At 44.5% G+C, this 27,239-nt stretch overlaps 1 long non-coding RNA gene across 2 annotated transcripts in view; it reads left to right on the top strand.

Moving 5' to 3' along the window:
* The window catches only part of LOC106739373 (uncharacterized), a 121,686-nt gene that overhangs the window by 28,360 nt on the left and 66,087 nt on the right, over positions 1 to 27,239 (top strand). Inside the window, exon 1 of one of the 2 annotated variants that reach the window (XR_002093417.2) lies at positions 24,864 to 25,640. The exons of the other annotated variant lie outside the window; for it this stretch is intronic. This is a non-coding gene — a long non-coding RNA (uncharacterized LOC106739373). Of the gene's footprint in view, positions 1 to 24,863; positions 25,641 to 27,239 lie in introns of those variants that run through there. 2 annotated transcript variants of the gene reach the window in all.

Consider the following 27,239-nt stretch of genomic DNA (forward strand, 5'->3'; position numbering starts at 1 on the left):
AGTATTGGTAGGCAATGCAGGTAATATAGGATTGTGGCTCTAGCTATAGGATATTTTGGGATTAGTTTCAAACCAGGGGGTTATTGGATTAGCACATTATTAGTGTCAGATTGGCCTTTCTGTTTCCATGAAGGTTTTATTTCTTAAATGAACTACAGGAAAAGGCTTTGAAACTCTGCTACTTGTATAATAGCTATTGAGTTTAGTTCCTCTTAATTTAGATTGATTAATTTTATTTAAGCCCTCTTGTACCAAATCAGTGCTGGAGGAAGCAGTGTCTACACATTTTATTTATACTCATCTAGACTTTTCCCCCAGTGTTTTGTCAAAAAATTACTTATATAGAGGCAAGACTTTAAATACAGGATGCCCTATTAGAATGCACTAGAGCAGGGGTGTCAACTTTGTTTGACCCAGCAGGTTGGATGAGTAGCATGATGCTGGTCCATGGGCATAGGGCCAGTTTGGGGACTGGATCAGGCCCATAGACTAGCACTATGTGCTGGATCCAGCATGGAGGACTGGTCCAGTGTGAGCGCTCGGGGTGCCCTAGACCATCACTGTGTTGCAGGCCAGAACTGGCTCTGCATGCCATATGGTGTGTGTGCTGGGTTTAGTGTGTGGGGCCAGTCTGGCATGCGCCACATGTGGCATGTGGGTCCTGGAGTGGCACAGCAGGCTGGATAATGAGGCTTTGCAGGATGTCTCTTTTTTTTGACACCCGTAAATTAGAAGAACTGGGTCTTACTTTCCTATTTCAGACAGTATCCCTTTGTGTATTACTACTACAAATTAGATCTGTAGATGAATTTATTACTGTGGTTATGTTTAAAAGTTTGTGAAATCAAATGTATCGAAGTATGTATCTGACAATACCAAACCTGGAAAATAAAGCAGAAAGATTGTTGTAATCTGTGCTTTAATATTAACCTTACCCAAGGAAGTGGAAAGCAAAACAATTTCTTAAAAGAATTAAGAGTTTGGAGAGTGTCACAACCCAAGGGTGTGATTTTTGTGTGTGCTTAGGCACTGCTAAATTATTTTCCCGCTGTTTGTAGCTTTCTTTGCAGGGTGCATTTCTTCATTGCAACACAGAAATGCACGTTGCAAGGAGTTCCCGCCATTTGTATTTAAATTCGTGCCCCACTATTGGTCAGTTCTAAATTATTCCTACGTGGCGGCTAGCGATTGGCTTGCTAGCCGTATAAGAGGCTTGAGTGGTTTCCGCCCAAGTTGGAGGACTCCACAAACATCAGGAGGAGGAGACTTCACGTCTCGTGAAGATCTCTAAGTGCTGCGGAGCCTATTGGACCCAGCGTGTATATCAAGAAGGCTACAGGGGTCTGATCAGCCTCTTGCCTCTCCCCATCGCCGAACGATCCCTCGATGTACCCTTCCCTGCGCACAAGTTCCACGGAGCCTCGAAAACTTAGTGTGAGTGAATCCAGAGCTCTATCCGAGTCCTTAACTGGGACTTAAGCCAAGTATTCCTGGAAACGTTTCAGCCTGCACCGCGACCATCTACAGTGTAAGTAAACAATCTTAAACAACCACTAAGCGTCTGTGCCTAATTCTAGCGTGCCGCCTTGCCTTCCCCGACCCAGCGTGTCTGGGCTGCTGGCCACACCCCGCCGCGTGAAAAGGGCCTCGGACTGCTCCTGGCCCACACAGAGAGCAGGGGAATTAGCTTATTACCCTATAGACACCAGATGACTGAGTGATTTGTGAGAGATTTTGATTATGATGCTAGGGAGGTTTGCTGCAATTTTGTTAGACTGTCATAAATTGTTTACTTTACAATGATGTAGAGAAAGTGCTAAATATTGCTAAGGAAACCTTAGATATCATTTGGTAACTAATGAAGTAGTCATTGCAGATAATTGTTTAATGGGTACAAATTCAGAAAGTGTGGTTTGAACTTGGTGTTCACACATTATATAGTTGGTGCCATTATAAGAAGGTCTATAAATAAAATGGAAAAAGTGGTGCTTGTAGCAAGTTCCAAAGCTCTGTTCTGCATGTTTGATACAAGCATACTTAAGTGTCTTTGGTGGGAATTGGATTTACTGTGATCTGGGTGGAACAAAACAACATAAGACAGTGAAGAAATCTCATGTGAAAATACAATTTATTGACTATTCTTTCTCTTGTTCTTTTGGCTATTCCCACACTATTGATTGCAGTTTTCTGAGGTCAGTTAATGTAATGTACAGCTAGTCTTCAGGCACTTCATTTTAGAACTGACCCTTTGAGTAGCTGAGTGTTCAAAACTCCCATTGACTTTGTTTGTTTCAAGGAACACTCACAGAAAGCAATTACTGAGAGATCCATAGGAGGCAACTCATTCGCACTAAACATTCTATGTAAAAGTCACTATTCAATTATGAGCTTAACCATCTAACTGTCAAGGTTTCTCTTCTGTGTTCCCAGTAGTTGATATTACCTATATCAATTGGTGCCATGTGAAATTATATTTTGCTCTATGTAAGTGACTGCTGGCAGCAATTCCAAAATTCATATTTCATGAATATTTGTAAAGAAAAATATTTGAAGCGTAGAATCAAAGAATAGATAATTAGGATTGGAAAGGACCTTAGAAGGTCATTTAGTCCAACTCCCACAATGATCACAAGTAAAATAAAATAGCTGGTTAAACCTAAATTATTTTAAAATGTCTCTGAAATATTTAGAATTCTTTTTTTCAGCATTCATCTAGAAATACTGCAAAGTTGTTTTTTTTCCTGTTTTTTTCCCCAGTTGTTACAGTTTTTCTTCTAACTTTTTGTAGGTCAAGTAAATATCCAGGCTATCTATCAACCCACTTCTAATTTTTCTTAGCAAAGGTATAAAACTTTTTCTTTCTGCTGGTCCTTTCATAGCCTTCTGATGTAGAAGGTTCTTGCCGATGAAAGCTCAGGCACATCTGAATCAGTTAGTCTAAAGTCAGGCAGAGGCAGGGCAGCGTGGGAGTTGATAAACTAACTCAGCTAACCATAGCTCCACACTAGCTTGTAGGCTCCTTCATTAAATGCATGCTGTCTAGCAACATCAACTCTCAAAATAAAGATTTTTTTTATACAGTCTCTAACTCTGTGCCCATTTATGATGGTCTGTAAACCCATATTTGTATTTGTGGCTTGTATGTTTTGTAAGGCACTGACCTTCCTTATGTTGTAAATAAGGAAATTAAATACTTGAAATGATTACATTATCATTTCACCTTATTTCTTTCTATAACTTGAGTGGCTAATACTCAGTGAAGACTTTGTTAATATTGCATTGTAAGTGTTGTTAGCAGCCTTCCAGCAAAGTGAAACAAGGATTTTCTTAGAAAGGTATTCATGAAAAGTTGATATTTTGAACTGCAAGTATCTACTGGAAATGATAGGGAGTTAGTTATTCAAGGTAAAGAGTGGTTCTGGAAAGTGTTATCCAGTATGCATCCAGTCCTTCTGGGAGGTGGCTTGTAAGTATAAAAGTAGTAAAGTCAAGCTGGAAGTATTTCAGTGAAACGTTAGTGATCTATTCCTTGTGGAACTATTCTTGATGCTCCCTGGTTTTAGCATAATCTGTTCTGCCAGCTGTGTACCTGACAGCTATTTGGCAATGCAGTGTGGAAGGTGGCGATTTAGCAACATTGTTAACATTGTTGCTGTGGGAGCTAGCCCTAGTAGGAGTGAGCCTGCAGTTTGGGAGGAGAAAATCGTGTGAAGTTTCATGTTCAGGTGCAGTCCTGTTTATTTGCAAAGAATATACACAATCCTGTTCCCCTGAACACAGCTGGAGTTCCTTTCAGCCAGAGCATGGCTGTGTAAGTTCTTTTTTAGGTTTAGAGACACACTTCTAGCGCTTGTTCAGCTGCAGTCTGGTGCGTTCTTTGTGCCTTCTCTGTTCTCTTCTGCCTCTTTCACAGACACAAACCTTCACAAAATAAAAGCTAGAAAAAGTCCTCTGTCTGTAAGTCCTTGCATGTGCCTTTGCTTTGAGTGGTGATATGCACCTGTTTTTGGGATGGAGGACACAAGATTTTGGTTGTGTGGTGCGGAAGCTTAACAATTTTCTACGACTGTCTTCTTACATAAAGGCAGCAACCATACACAACCCATGACAATTAGAGTGTGAGCAGTGCTGTAGCAGGGCACCTGGCCTGGGCACCGAAGTGAAGGGTTGCCAACAAATACTGCCCAGCCGGGGCGGGGCATGGGACAGAATCACAAGCGGCTCTTTTGGTGGGGCGCGGGGATGGGGGAAGGGTGGCTCCTGCTGCTGTGTGCACTCCCAGGCAGACATGGGAGTGTGTATGGCCTCCAGGGTTTGTGTGCAGGGTAAGGGAAGGCTGCCACTGTGAGCTTTGCCCCAGGTGCCAAATTTTGCTGCTGTGGCACTGAGTGTAAGTAAGCAGAGGCATAACGGGTAACCAAGGCAGTGGTGACTGAGGCAGCCAGTCCAGCAGCTACCATCCCAGTGCCTTAAAATGGGCACCTGGGGTTAGTGCCCTAGTTACACTGCTGTGAGTCATTCAAAGTCTCATTCCTTTTGTTTTCTTGAGATTTGTGATGATGTAGCCACATACTCCATTCTGACCATCTGGGACTCCTTTGCTTCAATTTGCACAAAACTTCCCATACTTGTCACCTTTGCTGTGGTGATAGGGTGATTTACAGGCACAGAGAGGGAGAGATGCAGGTACATTTAAGGAGTGTGAGTAGATAAAGAGTGCGTCAAGGGGAGATATATTTGTGTAGAAGAAGGCAGGGTTTATTTTTTGTTTGGGGGGTGGGGGAAACTCTTGCAAGGGCCTAGCCTTGAAGAATTGGAGTGTTGCTAATCAAGAGTTCTGAGTTTCTGCCCATAGTTTGACTACACACTTAATGCTGGTGTTACCTTACCATATTTGGAATGACTAAAAATTGATTAAATTCCCCCAAAACAATGAAGGGGGATACAAGCAAATAGAAAGAAAGAAGAAAAGGGGCAGGAGGAAAGCCGCTTCTGCTTTGATACCAATGGCTAGTTAACACTGAGGAACAAAGAAGAAAAGTAGTGAGAACAAAATCTCCAAATGTAAAATTAGAATTCAAAATGGGAACAGTCAAAACCACAGACTTCTTATGAAGCATGCTGAAAACTTTTATTAAAAATCAGTAGATATCCAACAGCTACAAAAAGCTGCACAAAATTTCTCCTAGTACAGCCAGTTAAGTCAGCATTTGTCTTATAAATGACAAAATAAGTAGAGTAGCATATTTGATGTCATTTTTTTCCCCCTGAACAAAAGGATACTCTACAGTCTTTCCCTTTTCTTCCACTGTGTTCATTTCCCTCTCATTCCTTTGCAACTAATGGGTGTTGTATGCCCATTGACGGAATAATAGCATATGTGTATTTTTTAACCTTTGAGGTATTTGCTGGAATGGTATCATCAAGAAAATGAATTATAACCAGGTAAAACTGTTGTTATGCCAGGGACATAACAGTTCCATATCTTGCCTGAGAAGTGAAAATCTGATAAGATGACTACCTGCTGGGAACTGAACAGTTTCTGGACATTATTGGATGATCACATGCCTTCTAATGAAGGGGGAAAATTTGATCTCAAGTCAATTCACCAGCATTCACATTTTCTTGCAAAAAAATGGAGAGGGAGTTGCAGGGATTTTTTTCAGGATACACAGTTATTTTCTTTCAAAAATTATTTTCTGACATTATTTCATTTTGGATGCTGCAAAGGGCTTTGTAGAGTTCTAAATTAAATGCAGATTCTTTGAATGCATCTGGCCCCTTTCATCTTGAGACCTCACGGTGATTTAGAAAAAAACATAAAATCCTTAATTAGTTAAATATCACAATGCACCCTGTGAAACAGGTACTAGTGAATAAGGTATCAATCCAACAGATGCGTATATGCGTAACCTAAGACACAGAGTGGTTGTAATTTGCCCAAAGGCACGTGGTAAATCTGTGGTCAGTCCTAGTACAGAAACAAGGATTTGCTGGGGGTTTTGATTTTCAGACCCCTGCTTTATTACTGCCATTTGACTGAAGATCTAAATCACTTGACTTTGCTGTATAAACACAGTCATTTCTGTGTGGCACTAGGTACAGATGAGGCAGCCTTTGTTTTGTACAGTTTAGGTCATCTCAGTTTAGGCAAGCAGTTGATACTAAATATCAAACTTGTATGAATATGTCTGATCATACATTGGCCAACAGTTTAAAGAAAGAGTGTATTTTAATGAATTTTTGCTTGGATTTATGTTTAGAATTAGTAAGCACAGGTTTAAGGAGCACAACAATATAATCAGTAATCAAAAAACATCAGTTTTTCAAAAGAGATTTGTCCCTCAAGCAAGCTTTTGAAAGGTTTTGTTTAGACTCATATTACAATCAGCCATCCATTGTTTTCCAAGTGAGTATGTCATAGTAAGGAGTATGACACACTCCTCTTCCATCTGTATTACGTCTGTTTAAAGAACAATTTTAAACGGAGGGAAAATGTACTGTAATCACACTACATGCTCATTATTGTGATGGAGTTTGTATTGTGTATGATGATATGTTAGCCAAACTGTGCTTGGTACCATTTGTAGAAAAATAGGCTGTGTAGAAAGCTCCCAAATTAATTAGGATTAAATCAGAGTAACTGAGGTAAGAAATCTTAGTTTGCATTGCTTCCCAGTTGCAACCAGGGCTCCATTGAGTTGGGTACTGCATAAACTTTTAGTAATAAAAGGTCTCCAGCCCAAGTGCAGAGAAGATCATATAGTAAATGTAATATATCTTTCTGTATAGATAGGTGTGTGTGTGTGTGTGTGTGTGTGTGTAATATAGTGGACTGAGATCATAAGAGGCTAAAAGGCTGGCTAGACGACACATTTATATCAGTATAATTGGCCTTTATATCGGCGTACAAAAAGAGCAAACAGATGACTTAAAACACAAGGGCCAGGTATAGACAATATACTTTTACCAGTATAAGTGATTGAAAACTGGTCTATATTGGGAACAGAACAGAAGTTCAGCACACACAGACTGGTTCAGAAAATGGCTGAACCTGGCTTAAGATTTGCCTCCCTCCCTTCCCCCGACACCAAAGGGCAAATGTGTGTTCTGTTTGCTACCGGTCTAAACTATGCCGCTTACATAAATGCATAACTTAGATGGTCTCTACCTTGGGCTTTTCGAATGTCTGAACCTAGTCTAAAATTATACCTGAAAGAATTGGCAACAAAACTATACCAGTATAAGTTAGACTAGTGTAGATATCATCTGTCTACATCTTATCTGGTGGTAGTTGTTTGCTCAAGGCAAACAGATCTATTACCTGATCCCCTGCCATTTTGTTGCAAAGCTCTGTAATAGTACCTACTGCATTCTGCTGACCCAAGTTATCTGCTGACATCTCCACTCTAATTATATTTACATTGGTGTGGTTGATATGAATTACTTAGATAAGTTATGGTAACAGAAGATTATGAAGATCAGGTACATGCACAAGGTACGTGTAGACAACACGGGTATTAATGTGGTGCGCCTGAAAATGTTAACACAGCTTTTATTTAGTGCGGTGCATTTGTGTTTGCATGACACAGTGTTCATGGTTGCACAACACATCGCTTCCGAGCGAGTCAAGTCTCGTGTCTCGTTCCTTGCAGATTTCAGTAGGGAGAGTCAAATACCAGTTTACCCCCTGTACTGTCTTTCCTAATGTATTATAGCAGGAGGCACATGTAAACCAACTGGCCTCCCCAGTCCCTGCCACCGGACTCTTACTGGACAGTCTGGACTCTCACTGGGAGTCTTGCCTGGGCATGGTCACCCCAAAATCCTTGTCACTTGCACCTGCCTATGCTTGGTTGGTCTGGTCTTTCTCTGTCAGTATGTGGTTCCAAAGACCCCATCCCAATCCCAAAGACAAACCGCGTGAATCCTCCCCTCCTGTTTCTTTCCCTTCCCATCCAACCACGTTACAAATATATGTGTTTTTTCTTTTATTTACTATAACTACTATGATAACTGCTATGATATCATAAAATGACCAGGGTTTAGAGCAGCAGGTGGGTGGGTGTGTGTTTGTCGCTGCCTAGTTGATTGGTGATTGCTGTCAATGTTGATGGTGCTGCTGAGCTCTTTTGGATTTTTTTTCTTTTTTTTCCTTTTTTTATTTTTTTGGGACTACATTTCCCAGCATTCACGAACTAATTGATCTTAGTACATTTTCCAATGGGGGCTCCCAATGGAACCCTCCCATTCCCTGTCCATTGTCAATCTATTTGTGTAGTGCCACATACAGCTTTCTGAGGTCTGTTGTGAAATGTATTTGAGATGTTTATGTAATCTTTTTGAAAATGTAGGTTGCTGTTCTGCTTAGTCCCCCACCCGCCTAGCCTGCCAAGCGTTATAGTTAACCTTCTCACCCGGGGAGTTAGGGGGGCTGATTCAGATGTAGGTGACGGTGCATAATGCCCTTCCTTCCCCAAATCACTGACAGGCTGGAAGCAGCAAACCCCTAGCCCAGTCCACATTTCCTCCCTTCCACCCCCACCACATCCTCAACACCGCATGCCCCCGTATACAGCAGCAGATTTAAAGTATAAATGAGTTTATTTTAACATAACCAAGAGAAAGAGCAAAGCACTCCTAATTGCTGTTGTCAGCAATATATCCTGCTACACAATCATGCACAAGGGCCTGCTGGGCCAGCCTCTCCTTGAGGATTTCTCCTTGGTCCCTGTGCTGCTGCCTGGACACATCTCTGTTGTCTGGCCACTGCCTGACATGTTTCTTCTTCCCACGACTCTGTGCAAACCTCTCCACAGCTCTCACAGATATTGTACAGCATACAGCCTGCCACTACAAAGGCCGTGATATTTTCTTGCTCCATCTTGAGCCAGCATGGAAGCGCCCTCCACCATCCTTTCATTCGGCCAAACGCACATTCCACGGCCATCCTGAAACTGTTCAGACCATTGTTAAAAACCGGCTTCTGCGGGTTGGTGACATTCCCTTCATAAGGCTTCATGAGCCAGGGCTTTAGAGGGTAGGCAGCATCTGCTAATATAACCAGGAGAATGGCGACATCACTGATCACTGTCTCTTCCACATTGGGTGCGTAGTGTCCTTTCTCCATGAGGCCAGGCAGAGAAGAGTTTCTGAACATGTGCACATCGTGCATGCTGCTGACTCACCCAGTATAAGCCTTCATGAACCAGCCCCGGGGGTCCACCACAGCTTGCAGGATCACAGAGGCATATCCTTCCCTGTTTGTGAAAGCCTTCCCCCTCCCCACAGGGCACAGCACTGGGATGTGAGTGCTGTCTAAAGCCCCCACGCAGTTCGGGAACCCCTTGGCATTGAAGCCATCTATGACTTGCTGTGGATTTGCCAAGTGGATAATTTTGTTTGAAGTGATCTCCTTTAGCAGGTGGCTTACCTCCTGAGTTGACAACCTGGCTGTGCAGGCAGACATGCTGAACTGGTTTGCAATGTACCGGAGGCTGGATGGACTGGCCAGTTTCATGACGGCCACTGCAACTCTCTTGTCTGGCTGGATGGCCCAATGCATGTTAGTGTCCTGCCTCACAATGTGGGGCCCCAGCATTGAGATGCTATGATAGAATGTCTTCCTTTTCATTTGGAACATCTCTAGCCACTGCCGGTCATTTCAAGTGGTCAGCACAATTCGCTCCCACCAGTCTGAGCTGCTCTTGCAGGCCTACACTGGGTGGATACTTGTCCTCCTCAGGTTTCCCAACAAAGTCCAGTCATCCTCCACTTCTTTGCTTCCCTTTGGGTATTCCACATCCTCTGGGTATCTATATCTTCTTCTTCTTTTTATTGCTGCTATTCTTGTTGTTAAAGCAGTAACACACTTTACCATTGAATAGTCTGTCATCATTCTTATCCATCTCAAGCAGTACAGCCAAAATCCCCAGGTAAGCAGAATTTGCAGAAGCAGTACTGCCTCCTCCTCCTCCTGCTCACCCTTGTCCTCCATATTCTCCATGTTGGAGGACTCTTCACTGCATTGTTCTCCATAATCACGCATTTTATCCTTAGTTTCCATTTTGTTCCCTGCATCAGCAGCAGTGGCTTCTCACCTGTCTGCACCAAACATGGGGCAGGGACTGTAGGATGCTCTGTGGCCTGGAGCTTGGTGTTGCTGCTTTTTCAACAAGTCACCCTGGTGTATTGGAGCTTTTACACATCCGTTTCACCCTGAGATTAGCAGCTGTGGGGGCCGAGTATAGCTGGAATGGGGCCGCACCGATGGAGTGGAATTAGGCACAAACGTGTACTAGTTAAATTGAAAAGAACTTTACTTACAAACTGGCGTACAGGGACTTGCGTCGATGCACACAGTGTAGGCACGCTCCGTTACAAACAAAAGAAAGAAACCAGGTGGCACACCGATGTTTTCCGAGCATGCAGGTTGTGGGGTACGTCGGGACGGTCGGCGACGGGGAGTGGTTGGTGGTTGATCAGGCCTCCAACTTTACTCCAAGGTACACAAGGAACTCGTTCCCAACGTACACGCGGAGTTCTCCGACTCGGGCGAAAACTACCCAAGCTTTTATACGGCTAGTGAGCCAATTGCTAGCCGCCGGGTATGAATAATTTACAATGAGCCAATCGGTAGCATGCATCCAAACAGTGCAGCTGCTAGTTTTGGCGGGAGCTGATCACTGCACCAAGGCTTTTCCCGCCATAGTGAGGCATCCCTTGCACGGAGTACTCGCATCGTGCTAAGAATTCTGCTGTGTCGAGGCACTTTTAATTACTAAGTACAGACAGCAGCCACTGGCATTCTGATGTAATCAAGGTTGCAAACAAAACAGGTTTTGCCTGCTCCTCTCCTGGTAATGTAGGCTACTCAAAACTTTTGCCACTTCAGGGAAAACAGGCTGTGCTTCTGCAATAAAACTATTTTGCACAAGCAGGCAGGTAGGTTTAATAATTTTTTGCAACATTCTAGGCCATTGAGCAGGCATCCCAAAGGACAATGGCCTTATTTAGCCCATGCTCAATCCCATCACCATGTCTTTGTTGGTAAATGAGGTGCTTCATCACCTTTGTGTGTTTTGACACTTACAGGTAATGACTTCACAATCATTAGAATTTTCCAAGACCCTCATGAAATCACAGCCTGAATAGAAAGGTGCTCCCCCCACTATAAATTTCACCAGCTACCTCTCATGAATAACTTGTGTTGTTGACCACGAACTGCTTCACCATGTCTCAGAAAGCCAAGTCCAGCAGTATGGAGCTGACGGTCCAGGAGGCTGATACCTCCAATGCCCATGGACTTAAGTGGACCCAGGAAGAACTGGAGGACTTCATCAACATTTGGTCAGAGCAAAGGATCATAGACAGGCTGGAAAGTAGGAGGAACAAGGCTGTTTATGTCAAGATTGCAAAAGGCATGCAGGCATGAGGGCACAATCATGACTGGACCCAGGTCTGGTGCAAAATCAAGTCCCATAGATCGGCCTTTTACTAAGCCAAAGATGCGAACTCTCATTCTGGGGCAGGTCGCAGAGTTGCTTCCTTCTACAACAAGCTGTCTATCATTCTCTCCAGGATGCAGGCAAGAACCTGGGTATGGAGACTTTCAGCACCAGGGTTGGGCAGGAGGAGGCAGCAGCCCCTCCTGAGGGTGAAACCATGAGCATGTCTCAGTTGTATGCAGACTGCTTCCTGCTCCATAATGACCAGTACTGTCAGGAAGAATTGTCAGTCACCATACACTTAGTACCATGTTCCCCCTCTGTTCCACGGACTAGTACAGATGACTAAGTGGAGGAAGTGGAGGGTCAGGAAGAAACCCATGTGGCTGATGCATCATCTACTGCTAACAAGACCCAAGAAAATGCTGGACCATGTAAGTGTCTTGTAATGTGCCTATTGCCACTGTCAGGCAATGCCCAGGTTTGTGCTGGTTGGATTTGGGATGCCAGGTGGGGAAGAGGAGAAATTCATTGTGTCACTGTAGGTGGGTTGCCATGCTTTTTCAGTGGTGGTGGATGACAAGTTCCACAGCTCGTAACTTAACAGGTACCAAAGTAATTGTTTTTGCAGCTAGCACGGGCAGGGGCAGCCATGCACTTGTTTCCGAAGTGGGTACTTGTAAGTTTGGGGCAGTACGAGTGGTGCCCCACTGTTGTGGGGTCTGTTTCCATGCCTGCCAGCATTTTCTGCACTGCATGTTGGTGGGGAGAGGGGAATGTACTTTCCTCCTCTTGGGGGGAAGTCAAGCATTGCTTTTTTTTTTCCGTTTATCAGCTACTGTGACCCATGGCCACCCGGAATTGACCCCTGCTTGAAGTACAGCAGAGCGCTGCAGAGATTTTTGCAGCAGGCAGTGACAGTCTCGTAAAAGCTCACTCAAGGTTTTGGTCACTAGCCAGAGCAGAACACACACATGCCTGGCAGGAGAAACTCCTTGAGTTGCTGCTTAAGGATGATGAGTTGCAAGACACCATGCAGGATTTGAAAGACATGTTCGCCAAGTCCCATGTTGAATTACAGAGGGCACAGGAAGATTTCAGGAATGCCTTTCATAGCATGGAGAATTAAATCTTAAATAAACAGACACCACACCTGAAAAGAAAAAGTTGGTCTGCTTGGCTTGCCTCTGTGCAGGAAAAACCCGCCTGGAGACTTCAGCTGAGCCTGTTCCCCCTAACTCAGTGGGGTCACAGGAGGGCCATACAACTTCCAGGAGGGCCAGGAAGGCATCACTGTCTTTCAAGGAGACGGGGGTGTTTCAGTGTCATGGTGGGGGAAAGGCCACTCAACAACCCACCAGGTTTTCCTGCATCAAAAATCTCTCCCTTATACCTGGTAACATTCGAATTCTTGCTGAGTATAGCATGGAATTGTAACTTCGGAATTGATGCTGGCCACAAATGCAGCTGAGGCCTGAATTTCTTATCCAAATTGCAGAGACTTTCTTCTCGGTTGCTGGCCAAGCCCTCCTGAAACTTTGGGCCTGTGGTCCCTGTAGGAGCTATGCCCACTGCAGTGGCATATGGCAGGGGTGGGGGCAGGGAGAGGGGGATGCGTACTCTTCGCCCCATTCAGCCAGTTTCAAAAACCTCTCCCTTACACCTGGTAACATTGGAATTCTTGCTGGCCACAAATGTAGTTGAGTCTTCTATCTCTTTCAGTATCTTTTCTGAAATGGGAAGGCCTTGCCTGCCGGCTCTTTGCCCCGCTTTCCCACAGATCAGTCTATGCTCTGTAATAACCCACCTCCCTTACACATTGTAACTTTTGAATTGTTGCTGGCCACAGAAGTCTTGCAGATGAGCCTTCTGTTTCCTTCAGTTTTGTCTCTGAATTGGGGAGGCCTTCTAAGATGCTTCTTCTTGGCCCACCCACACCTATGCCTATACTGCCTATCAAAGAAAACATGGTTTGATAGACTCAGCTAGAAGCCAAGTCAGGTGAAATCAAGCAGGGAAAACCCTCCAGTCTTACACCCCATCCACTCACCCATCTTCTAGTGGGGAACATGTCCTGGCCCCAGACACCTGCTGCTGGGACATGGCCAGTAACCAGGAAGGAGGACTGCTGGCTGCCTGCCCACATGCAGTGCAACCTTCCATCCATCCATCCATCCCTGCCCCCCACCTGCCTGCCTCCCTCCCTAAATGTTGTGGCCAGCAAAAATTCAAAAGTTACTCTATGTAATGGATATTGTGTATGTAGCAGGCCCACATCTAGGTTGGTTATGCTGTGTTATGGGGTTTTGCCTGATTCAGCCAGAAAGCTGGGGCAGGGGGTGAGGTGGGGTGGGGAGGAGGGTGCAGTGGCTTCCCAGGCAGGACAGAAAAAGCTGTTCAGGGCCCGTATTTCAGATTGGTTGTCACCCCCTCTAGGCAACTCAGTAATATGTTTGGATTGTCTTTAGAAGAGCTACTGCTGAGCTGTGGATAGCCATCTTCTGGATAAGACTTCTGACCTCTCTTATTAGAGAGCAGAGTGGTTTTTGAAACCCTGACCATGGCAAATTGCCAGCTCTCTGCTAGGGTGATTTTAACTGGACTCCCTGAGGTAGCTGATGAGGACATCCCAATACCCAGTGTAGAGCCCTGGCAGGCCATTTTCTGTACGGCCATTTTCTTCACTTGAAGCCAAAACAATACTGACCAACATCTAATGAGCTCTCTCCTGGGGGGGGGGGGGGGGGGGAAGCAGGTTGCAGCTGGCCAGGAGGGGAGGGGAGGGGGCCTGCAAACCAAGAAAATATGGCATTGCAAGGAAAGCATTGAAAAAAATCATTTTTTCATCGCAGCTCCCTCCCATAACAGTCAGTACAACCTGCAAGGAAAAAACTGCCAGGGGGTGGGGGAAAAAAAAAAAAATCTGTTTTGGAGCTGCAACAGCAGATCTTAACCCCCTCCACCCTCAGCGAGCATGCATATGAAATAGACTTGCTAAAGACTTTGTGAGGGTGGTCCAGGCCTGGAGAAGTTTTGCAGATTGCTGCTTTGTCTTTCCTGCTTGCTTGCTGCTGGGGGTGGGTGCGGTATTTTTTACAAGAAATGCTGGCGGCACCCCCGCTACCCCCCCCTTTTGTCTATCAAAGAAAACATCACATATCTTAGAGAGCAAAAACAATACTTTATATTCATCTGAAAAAGATGGGTGTGGTGCATTCTTTTTGTACATAAGAAGGGATACTTAAAAAATAATTTAAGTAAGTAATTTAAAAATAAATAAGCATTGAATAATTTAAATACTAATAATACATTTTAATAAATAATAACATAAATTATATACAAAGCAGAGATTTTTGCTCCCCCCAGCATCTTTACAGTATAAAATAAAAAAAATAAAAATTTAAACAAATAAAGAAATATAATATATCTAAATACAAAAAAAATATAAAGATAAAACAAAATCTAAACAAATGTAAAGAAAGCTCCTATAAAATACTCAGTATAAAAAGTGAGGACTTTTCCTCCCCCCCCCCCCCCTGCACCATTACAATATAAAATTAAAAATATATTTACAAAATAAAAAAAACACATTAAAACTATGTACACAGCTCAGCTCAGGACTTTCTTTATTGCTTTTGTTGTTGTTACTGCTTGTCCTTGTCCCTGGAGATTTATGCCTGCAGAAGTTTTCTGCAGTGAGAAAGGAGAAGAGGAAGGGGGTTTGGAGCACAGTCAAAAAAACTGGACTCTTTGGAGCTCCCCCTCCCCAAGGTCTTTGGGACATATTACCTAAATACGACCCATGATGCTGCATATCCTGGCCAGTGGGTCTGTCAGCCAGCATCCTGGACTATTCATCATGTTTCTGAAATGGGATGTTGTGGCAGGAGCAAGGGAGCTGCTGAGCTGCAAGGACCTGGTAGCAATGGCGGTAGCTTCACACCAAAGATCTTGCTGGCAGTGCTGCGGCATGTTGAGCCAAAGGACCGTAGCGGTTGTACCACGATTGCTGCACTGTGGACCCTGCCAATGGCCCCACACCATGCTGAGCCATGGGAATGGGGTGGCAATGGTGGGACTGCTGTGCTGCAGGCCCCGCCAGCAGCAGTGAAGCACGCCAAGCTGCAAGAGCATGGTGGCGGCAGCGGGTTCACCACGCTGCAGGACTCACCGGCAGTTCTGCAGCATCCCAAGCTGCAACCAATAAGGGCCAGGAAGCCTGAAGAAAAAAAAAGCTGGCACCAGCGTGGACGCATTTTGCAAACACATGCCAATGCTGATTTGCCAGCAGGGCAGAGATAAAAGCCCCACACTCTGGCCCAACGGGGACTGGAAGGAAGTCCCCGGCAGCTGAAGGAAGGCTGCAGTTGAGGCCAAGATCCCAGGAGAGTTGGCTGATGGCAGCCTCCGAGCAAGGAGCTGCCTCCATGGACTGACTCAGAGGAGTCAGTCCACTTACCTGGAGTGGTGATGTGGAAGTCCGGCTGTTGGGAGTGGAGAAAAGACAGCAGCAGACCTACAGGACAAGACAAGAGTGACGACTGGTAACAAAACTTTATCTGTGCAACATCAGAGTAACAGCAGCTTGGTGCTAGGTGGGGAGGTGGAGCCCCAATGGCCTTGTGTTAACAGGTGGCTCTAGCAACACATCACTGAGCCAGGATTAACAGCAGTCCCCAAGACTAAAATTTCATCAAAGACATGGCAGGAGAGAAGCATCGTTGGGCTGGGTAACTGGTGCCTGGGTTCAAACTGTCAGGCCACAGGACTGTGGTTAGCTCTGGGTGGCTAGAAAAGCCTAAGTGGGGAGCTCAGAACAGGCACGGTAAGTTACAAATTGGTGCACTGGCTGGGGACAGGGAGGATAACAGAACCCTGGAGGCCAACACTGAAATGGAGATCAATATGTTGCCACAAGTAGAGTTATTAGGACAAACACTACAAGAGGTGATGAATGTACTTGAGGCACAACAACAACAAACCCTACTACAAAGCAAGTGGCTTAGGTGCAACTGCTCTGCCTTTAAGATGCATAAGATGGTGATACAGAAATGCTTATTAAGGCATTTGAAAGGAACACTACATAAACCGGATTGGATAGATCCTTGTGGGCAGGACAATTAGGGTCATTGCTAATTGGAAAGGACCAAGCAACTTATAAGGCCCTTCTCAGGGCTGAAGCCTATGACAATGACAGAAGTCAAGCTGGAGATTGTGCGTTGGCTGGAATTAACCCCAGAGCACTATAGGTGACTCTTTAGGGCTAAAAGGGGAAAGATGACAAGAAACCCTGGATATTAATGGAGTTATTAAAGCATCTGTTAGAGAAATGGGTCCCTCCAGAGATGGTAGGCAGGGAGGTGCTAGCAGATCAAATCTTGTTAGAACAGTTTATCCGGGACTTAGAGGACGGGACACAATTATGGGTAAGGAGACATCTGCCCAAGTCAGCCAAAGAGGCCCAGAGAATTGCTGAAGCCTATGCTGCTTCAGAAATGGAGATGGTTAAAGAAAAGCCTTATAAAAGTGAGAGGAACCATTATGGTAGGGAGGAGTAATATTGTTGAGGCCCTTTGAGACAGGCAGGCAAGGGAATACTGTGTTACCGATGTGGTCATACCAGACATGTGGCCAGAGAGTATTCTCAAGGACCACAAGACTGCTGGAAACAGGCAGGCAGTGGCACAGGGCTTCAGGAAAGACAGGATAATAGTGAACCCATGGAAGAAATGGATTGTAACTTTGGTGAGGGGAGCGAAGTTACAGTGTGGGATTGCCCCAAGGTCATAGCATGGATAGAGGGCTGAGCTTTATGGGTTATGCTTAACACAGGGTGATTGCAGATGCTCACAAGGTCTGGCCTAGAACTGGAAGATGCCACAGTGTGGTGTAAGCCAGTTAGGAGGAGGCGCATACATGGTGGGGCCAAACAGTATCAGAGGGGATACATGAGGGCTAGAATAGCAAACAGAGCAGTTAGGATGAAGGTGGGGTTTGCCCCCGAGCTAGATGGGGAAATGATCACGGGGAGAGATTGGCTTCCTTTGTATGATGTTTTAGAAGAAGTAAAGCAGATGGAATTGGAAAGGAAGGGATTGCCCCAAGTAGAAGGCTGGATAGCAGAGAAAGAAGAGCCTAGCTTCTCTGAGGAAGAACCGCTTATTAGTTTGGGGGTAGGCCCAACAGGCCCAAACTTCAAGATCGCACAAGATGAAGAAGAAGAGTTCATGAGGCTCATAGGAAATGAAGTTGCCAGTGTCAGGGGGCAAGTTGTGAGACCGGAACTACAAGTAAGTGACCTGCATTTTGAGATTGGGATGGGTTATTATACTGGGTAAAGCAATTGGAAGGGGGTGAGTGCATCTGGCAGTTATTGTTGCCACAAGCATTTTGGAGGAAGATGTGGGACATGGCCCATGCAACACCCATAGGCAGATACTTCAGGAGAGAGAAAACACTAGGCAAAATTAAACAATGGTTCTTTTTGCCAGGTATGCAGGAAGAAGTAACGTGCCTGTGTGGGTCCTGTGCAGAGTGTCAGTTGGTGGAGTAAAGATGGTCCCAGAGGGCTCCCTTGCAGGTCATGCCTATCATTAACACCCCGTTTGACAGAATTGCCTTCGATGTTATGGAACTACTCACCAAAAGTAGTGCAGGGCACCAGTACATACTCGCTTTAATCGATTATGCCACACGATACCTGGAGGCAATCCCACTCAGAACGGTCGCTGCACCCCGAATCGTGGAAGTGTTGTTAAAATGGATTTCCCATTTTGACATACCCAGGGAAATCATTACAGACCAAGGTATGAATTTTATGTCAGGGGTGTTAAAGGCTGCATGTCACATATTGGGCATTAAGCATCTGTGAACATTGATTTATTGCTCTCAGACAAATGGCCTGGTTGAATGCCTAAGTGCCACGATCAAATGCTTGTTGTGACAAAGCATGCAGAAAGAGCCCAGGAAATGGGATCTGCTCTTAGTGCCACTACTGTTTGCTCTCAGGGATACACCCCAGGCATCAACCCAGTTTGCACCCTTTGAATTGATATTTGGCCACAAACCCAGAAGGTTACTGCAAGTAGCCAGGTAAGAGTGGGAAAATCCAGGGCACAAAAAAGTCGGGGTCCAGCAATTTAGGTAGGAGATGTTTGAATGCCTTAAGCAGGCCTGGCAGTTAGCTCAGGTGAATATGGAGAGAGCACAGTAGCGGCAGAAAGCTAGCTATGATCAAAAGGCACAAGAGAGAGAGTTTTAGACCAGGGGTAAAGTGCTGGTTCTACTTCCCTCTTCCTCGAATAAACTATTAATTAAGTGGCAAGGGCCTTATGAGATAACAAGAAGGGCTGGGCCCATAGATTATGAAGTATACCACCCAGGACATGTCAGAGAACACCAGGTTTACCATGTAAACCTGTTGAAGGCTTGGAGGAAGCCAGAGGGATGGCTGCTGAATCCTGAAGAAGTAAGTGAGGATCTAGGCCCTGAGATAGGAGGAATCACACAGAGGGGTGAGATAGAGATAGGAGATGGCCTCACAGATGAGCAGCAGAAGGAGCTGGGGCGGATCATCTTCAGATTTGGTGATGTGTTCAGAGAGGTCCCAGGAAAAGCTAGGGATATAGTACATGAAATAAATATGCCAAAAGGGGTGGTTGTGAAGGAAAAATGAAAACTGGTCCCCCACCACCTACAAGTGCAGGTATATGAGGAGATAAAGAAAATGCTTAGACAAGGGGTGATAATACCATTTCAGAGCCCCTGGAGAAGCCCAGTGGTGGTTGTCCCCAAATCCGACGGGTCACTAAGGATATGCATGGATTTCAGGGGGCTCAATGTGGTTGTGCATTTTGATGCATTCCCTATGCCCCATGTGGAAGAGCTACTGGAACAGATAAGTCAGGCAAAGTACATCTCTACCCTGGATCTGTCCAAGGGTTACTGGCAGTTCCTCATGGCAGGAAAGGACCAGAAAAAAATGGCTTTTGGTATGCCAAGGGGACTATTTGACTTTACATGGATGCCTTTCAGCCTTCACAGTGCTGCAGCCTCTTTTCAAAGGCTGATAGATAATGTTCTAGCTCCACATACAAGGTGCACAGTGGCATACATTGATGATATTGTAATTTATTCTCAGTCATGGCCTGAACATAGGCAACATGTGGAAGCAGTTTTATGAGAATTGCGCCAATTTAAGATGACCGTAAATCCAAAAAAGTGTGCGTTAGGAATGCTAGAGACTGACTGTCTTGGGTTCCGTGTGGGACAGGGACACATACACCCACTGGCAAGTAAAGTAGAGACCATAGAGATATATAAACCTCCACAAACAAAAAAAACAAATGCGCTCCTTTTTGGGTTTGGCCAACTATTATCAAAGGTTTATAACAGGCTTTGCAGAGTTGGCTGCACCCTTGACAGACTCCATAAGGGGAAAAGTGCAGGGGCTGATGGATGCCCCGATGGAGGAGGCCTTTAGGAATATCAAGAGAGCCTGTGTAGTGACATGCTCCTGAGGACTGCTGACTTTTCTAAGATGGATGCATCCAGAATGGCTGTGGTGGCAGGCCTCTGCCAAGGAGAAAATGGGGCTGAAAGACCAGTAGCATTGGCAAGAAGGAACTTAAATGCAGCAGAATGCAGGTATTCAACAATCAAGAGGGAATGTCTGGTTATTAAATGGGCAGTCACATATTTCTGTTATTATTTAATGGAATGGGAATTCACACTGATAATGGGCCATGCGCCTTAACAATGGTTACATAAGGTTAAGTGTGATAATAGGCACATAATGCGTTGGGCAATAACGCTTCAGCCCTTTAAATTCCCCATCAGGTACAAACCAGGAACAACAAACAAAGTTGCGGATTTCTTGTCCTGGTGTATAGAATTGGCAGCAAGGCCAAAGGAGCAGAAGATGGACAAAGTATGCCCAAAAGATGGCACACTCAAGATGCCACAAGGCAATTTAAAGGGGGAGATATGTGGCAGGGGCAAGGGAGCTGCCGCACCACGGGGAGCCGGTGGCAACAGTGGGAGCCCCACGCCACAGATCTTGCTGGTGGTGCCATGGTGTGTTGAGCCACAAGAGCATGGCAGCAGCAGCAGGAGGGAGGAGCACAAATTAAGAGGGGATAGTACATAAGTGGGGTTGGGGTACATAAGCTTCCTTAGCCATACCTGACCTGCCTGTGGCCACTGCTGTGAGGGAGGGGGAAAGAGCAAGCAAAAGCAAAACAAACAAACCCACAGCAGCACCTACTGGCTAAAGGCCAGAACACCGCACCACCTGGTGGCAAAAGAGATTAATTGCAAGTCTTTGGAATCGGTGGCTATTTGGACAAAACAATTCCATAGCTGGGATGACATAACTATGGAGCGGCGCAAAATAACACATCTCTGAGTAGTGTTAGTTTAAGGCGCTAAATGGACTTTTAGAGTGGCGGGAAATCCTGGATCATGCAAACACAAACACAGTTGTGTCGGCATATACAGGAAATATCGTGTTGTCTACGCATGCCCACAGGTTAACTTACAAGGTGCATACAGTCACTTGCTACATGTCTATGTTCACATGGTTTACTTCAAACTATGTGAATATAGACCAGCAGGAGAATGTTTAGGCATTTCCTGGTTCTGGGACCTATGCAGAGAAATTGGAGCAACTAACTCATGATAGTGGGAGGGGGTGGTGGGACCATGGGAGAAGGGGGTGGTTGTCTGTCTTGAAGTGTAGAAGTCAGGGGGCTAAAAGTAGGAATGGGGTAGGAAGAGTGCAGCCCCAGGTCTGGGGTGAGCAGCTGGGTTTTTACAGCCCTAAGACTGGACTCTGAATGCATACAGATGTTTGAAAGATCAGGGTAACCTATTCCCAATCTAAATTAGTTAATCTGCTCAGGTGAACTAACTTGGATCGTGTCTGCCATTTTTTGCCTGATTTAACCTCCCTGAACCCTAGTTAGGTTCATTTAAATGTAACTCCTGTACGTGCTCTTAAATATGCAACATGACATATACCAAGTCATGTTTGCTTGGTAGTTTACTGTATATATTGCAGCAGAAGTGAGGCTTGAGGAGTGAGTTGAAGGAAAGTGGTTTTGTGCAACAATTTGGGAACTTTGTGCCACTTGTGTGTGCATATGTGCTTGTGTATGTATGTCAAGTATAGGAGTCGGGTGGAAGAAGGCATCAAGATAATTATGGAATGATTGTACTGGGAACCTTGGCAAGGTAGAGAGTAGGATATGTACAAAATAGTAAGCAAGAACTGATTCTGAAATTTAACCTTCTTTTCTAGTTCTTATGCAGTCTGTTCTCATCTCATGTAGGTAGTGTAAGAATTTAGTCTTAGCGAGGGGGAGAGGCCATCATGTTAAGAACTGACCATTGCTACTTTGGTTCGAGACAAAATTACTTCTAGACAGGGTCAAGAATTGAGGAAAGAGCAATATTCCTTTCCCCTTACACCCTCCTCTTCATGTCCAGGATGGAATTTTGATCAAAATTGCACACAGTTCAGATCATGCACCCCTTGTCCAAGGATAAAGCCATTTATCTGAGATGAGGAAGCTGAGTGCCCTAACAGCTAGGTTATATAGCTATTTTGGGGCATCTGCCTCTTTCTAGTTGGACATTAAACTGCATTTTGAGCCTCAGCCACCTCCCTGATAGAAATCTCATCATATTTTTTCAAAGAAATATACTGGTGTCAACTAGTCGGCATTTAAAGGCAGAAAAAGCTTTCTCAGAATTCCCAACCAGCTCTAGTAAGCTATAAAGTTTGCCAGAAATTTGTTAATATAACATTTTTCCACTTTCAAATGCTCATTTTATTCCTCAATACTGATTCTGTTAACAACAGGGGGTCAATGCCAATGAATTTCCAAATAAAACACTTAAAAATAGAAAGCATAAAAAACAAAAAACTCTTATTTCAGAAATTTTAAATAAGATTTCCCACTATTCATGGAAAACAATTATGTCCTAAATCATCTTCTATGAACTTCAGATGCAAAGCTTCAGTAACCAGTGTAAAAGTTCATGTTCATCTCTCTAAAGATAATATAATCAATCCCCCCAAACTGAATCTGCTAAATTCAGTAAATAGGTGTCTTCCTTAGGCATGTTTGCACTATTCTTGGTTGATCCTTTGCCCTCATAGCCCCACCACCTTGGAAAATTCATCTACCAAAGAAGAGGCGATGAGGGGTACTGAAATGCTGAATTGGTTTTAAATATGCAGAACTTTTGGCAGAGGTGGTATCTTTTATTAGACCAACTAAATAGTTGCAAAGAAATGTACAGCTTTCCTTTGTGACCCTCAGGATATACTGCAGCCTGGCTATTCTTTGTTGTCAGTCACTTCTAGAGGGCAGTTCTGAGACACCCCCCCAAGAATATTGTGAGTACAAAAGTGGCTTTAAGCTTTTAAACTGAATTGCTGACCTGAGCATAGCACAGGAGAAATGAGACTTTTCCCTGTGTGAGAATAATTATTTCTCATGCTCTGGATATCACTTTTTGTCTTTCAGTCTAAGATTGGAATAGGCAAACCGCTTAGGAAAAGAATGTGACATTCTCATCCCTACACCCAACCCTTTGTGATATTCTATTAACTTGCACATTGTCTCTGTATTTCTAGGTTCCCTCTGGGGCTGGACATGCTGTACTATCATAAGAGAATATTCTTAGTGTTTTTAGTCTGGGAAACAGAAAGAACTGGCAATGCTGAGAGAGAGAATCTGTTCTCATGAGATTTTTTGCCAAATCTTGCAAACTTGGGAAGCAGAGAACAACATCTGAATTACTATTTTTTTAATACTCTTTCCAATTAAGCCCAAGCTTGTGACCTTTTTTGAGGTTTTCCCATCACTAGTCTGAATTATTGGTGGTTTTTGCTTTTACAGACATACAACCATATTATTCTAGCCAGATGTCCCACTAGCTAAGTAGTTACATAGAAGTTTTTGCCAGTAGCTTTGAAAGTTCACTTTTTTATTGTTACATACAAGTACAAGCACACTAAAGATAGAACACACACTCAAAATATAACTGAGCTGCTGATCTCATATCTTTTCTTGTCTGTCTGTGGCATCTGAAAATGGGGTTTTTGTTGTTTTGGTTTTTTACTGTAGCACACTAGGATTATGCAGTGAAATAAAAAGGAGAGCTGGGGGGAAATAAATACTTCATATAAAATGAATTTCTGAGTTTGAAAGAGAATAAGGCAAAGTTCATGGTCATTTTTTCTTCACTTTTCAAGAAAACCAAGTGCAAGATTCTGTTAACACCAGAGCTTTCCAGAAAGGTAAAGATGACACAGAGCTATAAAAGATGTGATGCTGCTAGAATTGTGTTTATTTTTTTCTTTCCAGAGAGTTATAGTGGAACAATAAAAATATGATGTTTTAACTTCATTAATTGTACTAATGATAAATGATCAGTCAAACTGAAAGCTGTGGGATGACAGGCCAATTCAAGGCTAGGGTCTGACCTTACCCTCCCCTAGTAGTGGTCTCTGAGGGGTGGTTGTCTGTTTTCAGGAGGTCAGGGGAATGGATGTTTTTCCTCCCTTGATCAGGGGCTGGACTAAACATTTCCAGCCTTACTTCCAGTGTATTGTGTGTGGATACAGGGAGCAGCTTATCAGGATGGTACAGTATAAACTGTAGTTTATAGAAAGTATATATGCAGTTCTGAAAGTTATGTCAATGATCTATTTTTAAAAGTATCATTTTCTAAGACCAATGCAGTGGATGTGATGAAGTGCTGCATCTACAATTATGTGCTTGTGATTTTGACATTAATCATTTTCAGCTTGGTTTTTAAATTTTATATGAATAAATTTAATTGCTCATCCTGACAGTAAGAATGTAGGAATTGTCTAGGTGACACATCCAAAATAGTTTCTGATTCTATGAACTGCAACAAATTACTCTGGAGGTCTGGTTGGCATGAAGCAGGACCATGTTCTTAAATAACAGACACTACCGTGTTTGTAAGGAATTGAGGCAAATTTGGCCATCTAATTTATTCCACTTTCTAAGAAAATCATATGTGGCAGTCTATTAGCTTTAGTTTAACAGAGAGGTAAATATGGGTATATTGCATCTCTTTTGTGGTTTCCTAGATAGTGTAGTACTGTATTTTCATGCATATATTCTGCGGGGCATACGTGATTTTACCAAAAAAATGGATGGGTGTGGGCTATACGGGGGTGTGGGCTATTGGTGGACTTTTTTTCCCCATGGGGGGCCGGGGCCGGCTGCACCACCACCCCGCTGGGCCCGTGCAGACCGGGCTGCACCGCCGCTGTGGGGGCCGGCTGCACCGCCGCAGGGGGCTGGGGCCGGGCCCGGGGCCGGGGCGGGCCGGACTGTTCCGTGCTGCCTTCCCGCTGGGCCTGGGCAGGCCAGGGTGTGCCGCTGCAGGGACCGCCGCCGCCACTGCTGCGGGGGCCGGGGTGGGCTGTGCCACCTCCCCACTGGGCCCAGGAAGGCTATGCCGCCGCTGCCACTGGGGCTGGGGCCAGGGCCGGCTGCGCGGCCTCCCCGCTGGGCCTGGGCAGGCCGGGCTGCACCACTGCCGCCGTGGGGGCCGGGGCCAGGGCCAGGGCAAGTCGGGCTGCGCTGCTGCTGCGGGAGCCGGGGCTGGGGCAGGCTGCACTGCCTTCCTGCTGGGCCTGGGCAGGCCGGGCTGCGCCGCTGCTGCCGGGGTGGGCCGGGCTGCGCTGCCTCCCCGTGTATACGCCGCTGCGGGGAATACACGGGTGCAGAGTATACACGGACTTATTTACAAAAATACAATTTTCCGCGGGTTATACGTGGATGCGGCTTATACCCATGGGCGGGATATATGCGTGAAAATATGGTAATCTCAGGGCTATTTGTTTCCTGGTTTGCTTGAATTGAAAACTGTGACGGACTAAGGCTATAGCTTCGCTTAAGTAGGTCATTCATTTGTCTCTGTTTTACTGACAAATTGTTGGTGTTGATGGTGTTAATTGCCAATAAGTAATCAGGGAGGACCTGTGACAACATGCTACCTCGTTGGGTCAGAGAAGAGATTAAATGATTTGTTCAAGAAGTGATGAGACACAAAACAACCAAAGTCCCAGAGATTCTAATTAAGCATCTTCACCACAGAACCACCCTTTCTTCTCCAGTTACTAAGTTGAGCTGACTTCACAAGGTTAGTTTACCCACATTGTCACATCCTCACTGTTTTGTACTCTCCTCTGTATGATTAAGAGTATATCCCATGAAATTTTGTGCAAGACCCTCCAAGAGCATAACTGTACCACTCAAATAAGGCCAGGCAGTGCCATTCTGAGATAACTCCTGTTTTTTCTGTGCGTGCAGTCTCCTAAATGGGGAATAATGTAGATGGTATGGTGAGAAGCTGAGCTTATTTGGGCATACATGCAGCATCAAATTCCTGTAGCTATAGTTGGTACAAGTGCTGTAGATAGCTTCTTGCTTGCGGTAAAATGGTACCAGGACTTCAACTCATCTCACCAACTAAGTAAATGAGCCCAGGCCCTGGCTTAGGTCAGAAAGTTTTCTTATGGCGGTTTGGGCTAAAACACCAGTAAGAGCCTAAGTTAACTCTTCCAGGGAAATTTATTCTGGGAGACAGAACTCATGTGAATCTAATGAACACAGTGTTTTCTGCATTTCCTGTAAGTTGAATTGATCTTGTCACAGCTGTACTAAGCAGCACACCTATCCTGCTTAGGGATATGAAGGGTAGCCAAAGGTGTATTTGGACCTGGAAAAGAGAGAAGGGATGACTTATACCTCCTATTGTATACTGTCTTCTAAAGAATAATAAACCAGTGTATTTCTCAATTCTCTTGGTCCTATTGACCAGAGGATGTTGAGCACCTACAACACCTATAGAAATCAGATAAAATTATTTGCTTAGTTTCCTATTACAAATTAAGGTGAACTGGTACCTGAATTAAAATTTATTTTTCATTTGATCAAAATAGATTTCTTTTACTGGTTTCTATGGCATGGGCACCTGAAGAAGTTAGCGTGAGGTAAGCCAGAGAACCTGAAAGTAACTGCCACTTTCTTTGAGGGCTTGCATTTATTTTAAGATAAGAGTTTACTACATGCCTATCAAATCAATCTAGAGATTTCTGTAGCTCTCACCATGGAGGAATCTGTAGACCAATTCCTGTTTATACTTTCTGGAGCTGTGTTGTTAGGATTATCGACAAGTGCAGAGACAGTGTGCTGTGCCAGGAGCTATCCTTTTGGGTATATGGTGGGAATGATGGCTTGGAGCAATGAATTGGTGCTTTACACTGGGTCCACATGACAGATCACTCATGTCTCATGTGTCCTGGGTAAATTCTGGAAATCAGGGAAAATTACTCTGATTGGCTGGATGTGCTGCTTTTTGGGCCATGGAATGCTGATGCTGATGGACAGAGTGGCTGGCCATTTTTCGGTACTGTCTGATGCCTCAGTTAGCCCAACTACTGCTTGGGATTGAGTGCAAGTTTCAGGACTCTTTCCTGTCTCACAGTCCCTAAAGCAGCATGCAGCACAGAACAGAATCTGTCACAGAGTAAGCTGTTTAAGAGCTAAAATATAACAAATCCCTCTAAGTGCATAACTTTTGGGAAATCTTAATTGTCAGCATAAAAATCTCTGAGGCAAAAAAAAGAGCTGTTAAATGTTTGTTCTGGTTTCATAAAATCTTTCTGCCTCTTCTCTCCCCAGCTGGTCTCTTCCAGAGATAAAACTTCTACTCTCTCCAAATGTAGAGATAAATATT

This window comes from Alligator mississippiensis, chromosome 6, assembly GCF_030867095.1.
Source record: "Alligator mississippiensis isolate rAllMis1 chromosome 6, rAllMis1, whole genome shotgun sequence".
NCBI classification, from domain to species: Eukaryota; Metazoa; Chordata; order Crocodylia; family Alligatoridae; genus Alligator; species Alligator mississippiensis.